This window comes from Panthera leo, chromosome A2 (assembly GCF_018350215.1).
Source record: "Panthera leo isolate Ple1 chromosome A2, P.leo_Ple1_pat1.1, whole genome shotgun sequence".
Taxonomy (NCBI): domain Eukaryota; kingdom Metazoa; phylum Chordata; class Mammalia; order Carnivora; family Felidae; genus Panthera; species Panthera leo.
This window is the reverse complement of record NC_056680.1, coordinates 9,036,886-9,043,304: the sequence shown is the minus strand read 5'-3', so window position 1 is coordinate 9,043,304 and position 6,419 is coordinate 9,036,886. Positions and strand designations below refer to the sequence as shown.

General features: G+C 50.3%; 1 long non-coding RNA gene across 1 annotated transcript; it reads right to left on the bottom strand.

The window, feature by feature from the left end:
• Positions 1–1,811: 1,811 nt before the first annotated feature.
• Positions 1,812–5,946, bottom strand: LOC122213310. The gene is made up of 3 exons (XR_006199470.1): positions 5,905–5,946; positions 2,946–3,016; positions 1,812–1,958 (listed from the first exon to the last, which is right to left on the bottom strand). It is a non-coding gene; the product is annotated as an uncharacterized LOC122213310 (long non-coding RNA).
• Between the last annotated feature and the right edge of the window lie 473 nt (positions 5,947–6,419).

Here is a 6,419-nt window from a genome sequence, read left to right as displayed (position 1 = left end):
CTGTGATGTGGCTGCTTCTTGGGGAAACAGGCGGGAAGGATAGCTGCCAGAAATGTCACTTCAGAGGCCTCAGGTCCGAGAATTAATAAGTGATTCACACTAACATGTAAATGACAGCCTATATTGTGAGCAATTTCATAACTTGGAATATCCGGGTGTCAGAAACAGAAAGGGGTCCAGAAGAGGGGCTGACAAGGGCAAGAGGTATGCCCCCCAAGTGTGTGCCACGAGGCCCAAGAAGCTCCTTGACTTGTACAGACCTCAAGACAAGCTTCATGGCCCTCCCTTCTAAGCAGACCCAACAGTGGCTGGCATAACACCCCCTTCCTTCTTCCTCCCTTTCTTCCAAATCCCAGTCCTCGACCTCAAACGACTTGACTCATTTAAAATCTGGGATGTAAGCATTACTCCTAATCCTCCTCCTCCTATACACAGGCCCTATGACAGCCTCAGTTTCCTCACCAGTAAAGCAGGGGCAGTGTGCCTTTTAGTTCTGTTCAATAGGACACCATTGACGGATGCCTCCTGTTCTGAGTTAGGTAGATCAGGCCCATTCTCTGCCCTCCAGGAAGATGGGACAGAAGAGAAATGCCTCACTGGGAGAGTAGCAGGCCTCTTTCAGAAGCAAGAGAAACTCAGTTCAAAGTATCTTTAGCCAACAGGGATAAGCTTCAGGATTGGCTGTATCTAGGTCCTTAAATGTTAGGAATCTATCTGTATCTTTTTCTTGGCTATACTTTTGGACAGGATCTCCTCACAGTAGCTAAGATGGACCAGTAACTACATGATTCCAGTGGGTCTATTTCTTTCTTTCTTTTTTGTAATTTTTAAAAATGTTTATTCATTTTCTTTCTTTTTTTTTTTTAATTTTTTTTTTAACGTTTATTTTATTTTTGAGACAGAGAGAGACAGAGCATGAACGGGGGAGGGGCAGAGAGAGAGGGAGACACAGAATTGGAAGCAGGCTCCAGGCTCTGAGCCATCAGCCCAGAGCCCGACACGGGGCTCGAACTCACGGACTGTGAGATCGTGACCTGGCTGAAGTCGGACGCTTAACCGACTGAGCCACCCAGGCGCCCCTGTTTATTCATTTTCAAGAGAGAGAGAGAGACAGAGCACAAGCAGGAAAGGGGCAGAGAGAGACGGAGACACAGAACCTGAAACAGGCTCCAGGCTCTGAGCTGTCAGCACAGAGCCCGACAGGGGGCTCAAACCCACAAGCTGTGAGATCATGACCTGAGCTGAAGTCAGATGCTTAACCAACGGAGCCATCCAGGTACCCTTCCAGTGGGTCTCTTTCTATTTCTCTGTAAAACCAGCAAAGTTTCCAGTGCTGGCACTCCGTGATCCAGTTTCATTATGAGCCCATCACCAAACCAATCGTGGTGCCCAAAGGTGGCCTGATAATCTGAACCGTATGGACCGAGGATGGGGGAGGAGTGGTCCCAAAGGAAAATCAGGTGCTGGAACCAGAAGGGAAAGGAGTGCCGGGCAGGGAATCAAGATATATTGGCCACAGAGACTGAGGGCTATGACCCTGACTCTGTAGTACGTCTACCAGGGGTCACATCCCAGTTCTACCACTTACTCATGCTGTAACTCTGGGAACGTTGCCCAGCCATTCCCTCTCCTTGGGTTGTTGGAAGGACTAAATCAGTTAATGCAAGTTGTTCTGGTTATACAGTGCTGTGTAACAACTCCAAACTTAGCGGTAAAAGGCAACAACAACTGTTATTCTTTCACGGTTCTGGGGCTGGTTCTTGTTCAAGGTATCTGATGCAATTGCAGAAACTGGCTGGGGCTGGGCTCACCTGAAAGGCTTCCTCACTCACATCTGGTGGCTGGCACTGGCTTCTGCCTCGAATCTCTGCTGGGGCTGCCAACCGGCGTCACGACACGTGTCCTCTCCCTGTGGCGGGTCCTCTCCCTGCGGTTTGGGCTTCCTCACGGTATGGCAGCTGGGTTCCAAGGACAAATATTCCAAGGTCAGAGCTGTCTCATCTCTACCAGTGTCACCTCCGCTTTCTATCCACTGAAGTTGTGTTGCCAGGGCCAGCTCATATTCAACAGGAAGCATCTAAACTCCACTTTCTAATGGGAGGGGTATCAAGTATAATACTTAGAAAGTGCCTGGGACGTAATTAACGCTCCGTAAATGTAGGCATCGTCCGTTATCAGTTGTTATGCACTGTATTGTGACAAGAATAAGCAGGCATTCAATTCAAGGAAGAAAGTAGATAAGCCTTTGGAGGATCTCCAGGCAGGTGGCCAAGACATAGGGAAGGGCATTTCAAGTAGGGGGCCTGGGGATTTCAGGTTCTGGGAACTCCCAGCTGCTCAGCAAGCCTGGAGCAGAGCATGGGAGGTGGGGTCAGATTACAGAACGCCTTCAACACCAGACAAAGGCCCTTGGACCCAATCATAAGGGATGTGAGAGCCATGGAGGTTTACACAGAGTAAGATCCATCAGACTGACACTCTTGCCTGCCCTTGCAAGCAGGATAGGGAGGAGGTGAGACTGGAGATAAGGGACACCAGTGAGGACCTTGGGACAGGAACCAGAAGGTGGGCAGAGATGGGTGAAGGAGAATCAGAGGAGTCACCCACATGGCTGACCTAAGGAGGGCAGAATTGTTTGCAACCTTCCAGAAAGGGGTTGTTAACCTCATTTTATTATTTTTGAAAGTTGACTTGGGGGGGAGACAGAGTGTGAGCAGAGGAGGGGCAGAGAGAGAAAGAGAGAGAGAATCCCAAGCAGTCTCCCCACTGCCAACACAGAGCCCAATTTGGGGCTCGAACTCGTGAACCCTGAGATCATGACCTGAGCCAAAGTCAGAGGCTCAACCGACCGAGCCACCCAGGTGCTCCTAGCACATTACATCTTTAGAGCGCCCACTAGCTTCTGCTTATTGCCAGCGGTGAAGAAAGGGGGATAGTTTCCTTACCCTGTCCAGGCAAATTCCATCAGCAGTCAGATGGACCTACAACTTCAAGATGAACTGTAATTCTAATCATTCTGAGGGGGGAAAAAAAGTAGATCGAAAATTTACAGCATACATTTACATATTTACGTAGAAAAGGACAGGGCAGAATTATAAATGGAATCAGCATGGGTAATGTTTTGCAACTATGATGCTAACCAGAGGCTGAGGCTTGAATAGAGGGCACCCCTAGGGTGGGGAAATGGGGGGGGGGGGAGGGCACAGCTCCTCCCCAAGGTCAGCCTTCACTATCCCTGCCCTCCCGCCTTCTCAAAGCAGGGCCTCTCGTTTCCAGGATCTGTACTCACAGTTCCCACTGCCCGGGGCCCTCTTCACCCTCCTGTTCTGTTCCACCCCTCACCCTTCAGATCTCAGCCAGTCAGCTCCTCAGGCTCTTTGAGCCCCAGAGCAGAGCTGGCGTCCCCCACTGTCTACTCTGAGGTCCCCTAGACCTCCCTGGGCACTCAGACACCTTTTGTAGCTGGGTCAACGCTGCCTTCCTGGTGCCCAGCACGGGACCTACACAGAGTGGATAGTCTGTTATGGGCTGACTTGTATCCCTTCCCCCCAAATGCATATGTTGAAGTCCCAACTCCAGGACCTTAGAATGTGACTATATTTGGAGATAGGGTCTTTAAAGAGGTAATTAAGGTAAACTAAGGTCCTATGGATGGGCCATAATCCAATGACTGGAGTCCTTAAAAGAAGATTAGGACACAGATACGCACAGAGGGAAGGTCGTGAGACACAGGGAGAAGACAGCCATCAACAAACCAAGGAGAGCAGCCTCAGAAGAAATCGACCCTGCCAACAGCACCTTCCTCTTGGACTTCTAACCTCCAGAACCGTGAGACAATGTTTCTGTTGTTTCAGGCACCAAGTCTGTGGTACTTTGCTAGGTAGCCCTAGGCGTCCACATGCTCCATACATAGTACTCCCACAATGCCCTGGGCTCCTGCTATCAGAACATTTATTACAAGGTGAAGAGCCATCCCTTTTCTTCTTTCCATTAAATTGCTACTGCTCAAGTCAAGGAGGGGTCACGGGGAAGGGAATGGGGGAGGGGGGGGACACCAGGTCTCTCCCTACCCCCAGGAATCAGCTTTTGTTGCTTTCCCCAGATATTCCATTTCCCCTGGTACTCCCCCTGCTTTGGGCATAGACGTGTCCCACTTGCAGCCAGGAAGTGACAGGGCAGCTGCTTGGGGAGACCTTTGGAAGTTGGGATGTGATGTCTGGAACTGTGGCAGCCATGGTGGGAGGCAAAAAAACCACCAAAGATGCAAAACAGAAGATGAATTTAAAAAATGGTGTCCTGGGTGTCATTGAGCCACCCGACTTCCAAACTTCTCCTGGGGTGAGACAAACCTGTCCTGCTGCTGCTGAGGCTGTGGAGGAAACAAGTGGGGGGGGGGGGGGCAGGGAGTGCTACCGAGTACAAGCCTTCACAGAGAGAAGTTTGGAAATCTCTCTCCAAGTTACAAACGGCATAGATCCTCTAACCCACAGGCAAGCCCACCTCTGGGAATCTGTCCTACAGACAAACTGCATTAAAATGATGGCACATCCTGGTCATCCTCTGCCATACATGCTGAACGGCAAGCTGGGTGACAACTGATCTCTTAAAAGCATTAAATAGGGGCGCCTGGGTGGCTCAGTCTGCTCTGGTCATGAACTCGCGTTTTGTGAGTTCGAGCCCCGCGTCGGGCTCTGTGCCGACAGCTCGGAGCCTGGAGCCTGCTTCGGATTCTGTGTCTCCCTCTCTCTCTGCCCCTCCCCTGCTCGCGCTCCGTCTCTCTCTCTCTCTCAAAAATAAAGATTAAAAAAAAAAAGCGTTAAATAAACTACAGGACAGTCACACTGAGGACTCTTAGCTATAAAGGGAATGAGGAAGGTCTTTAGACACTCACTTTGGAATTACCTCCAAGATGTAGGGAAGAATGGTGAATATGTAGGGTATAGTTTCCATTTGTAAAAACAAAACCTCAAGAAAGTATCTGCACATATATTTGTAACATGCCAGGCTAACTTCAGAAGGACCTAAAAGGTAGCCGCTAGGATCTAAATGTCTATGTGTACACCACCCCCCCCCCCCCACCTCCACCCGAAACTCATGTTGGTATCCTAATTCCCACAGATAATGGTATTAAGAGGTGGGGCTTTGAGGAGGTGATTAGGTCAAGAATGGGATTAGTGCGCTTATAAAAGGGACCCCACAGGTTCCTTGACCCTTGCACCACGTGAGGACACAGAAGTTGGCGGTCTACCCCCGGGGAAAGAGTCCCCCCGAGGACCTGACCATGCAGGCCCCGTGATCTTGGACTTCCAGCCTCTAGAACCATAATTAACGTCTGTTATTTATAAACTGCCTAGTCTGCGGTGTTTTGTTACAGTGGCCCCAAAAGACTAGGACAACTTGGTAAGCCCACCAGTGAGCTGGCTGCAGGTATGAGCGAGGCTTCTCAATGTGCTTTTTTAAAAAAAGTTTATTTGAGGGGCGCCTGGGTGGCTCAGTCGGTTGAGCGGCCGACTTCGGCTCAGGTCATGATCTCGCGGTGCGTGAGTTCGAGCCCCGCGTCGGGCTCTGTGCTGACCGCTCAGAGCCTGGAGCCTGTTTCAGATTCTGTGTCTCCCTCTCTCTGACCCTCCCCTGTTCATGCTCTGTCTCTCCCTGTCTCAAAAATAAATAAAACGTTAAAAAAAAAATAAAATAAAATAAAATAAAATAAAGTTTATTTGAGAGACCATGTGCGAGCAGGGGAGGGGCAGAGAGAGAGAGAGAGAGAGAGGGAGGGAGGGAGAAACCTCAAGCAGGCTCTGTGCTGTCAGGGCAGAGTCCCATGCGCCCCTCAACGTGCTCCTTCCTAATTCTGCATCCTACACGTACGTCACGCATTTGAAAACTCAAATCAAACGGGGGCACCTGGGTGGCTCAGTTGGTTGAACATCCCACTCTTGATTCCGGCTCAGGTCATGATCTCAGTCGTGAGATTGAGCCCCGTGGTGGAGCATGGGGCCTGCTTGGGAATCTCTCTCTCTGCTCCTTCCCGCGTGCGGGCTCTTGCTGTCTCTCAAAATAAATAAATAAATAAACTTAAAAAAGAAATTAAAACAACAACAAAAAAATCAAATCAATCAGGGTCCATCCTGTTTAGGTTCCCGACGTCTGTAGTGGGGCCCAGCGGCACGGCACGCTTCCAACCTGCTTCGACCCCGAAGTTCAACTCCGTGCTTGGCTTTCTTTAAAGAACTTTAATCACAGGGGCGCCTGGGTGGCTCAGTTTGTTAAGTGTCGGACGTCGGCTCAGGTCATGATCTCACAGTTCGTGAGTTCGAGCCCCGCGTCGCGGTCTGTGCTGACAGCTCGGAGCCTGGAGCCTGCTTCGGATTCTGTGTCTGCCCCTCCTCTGCCCCTCCCCTGCTCACGCTCTGTCTCTC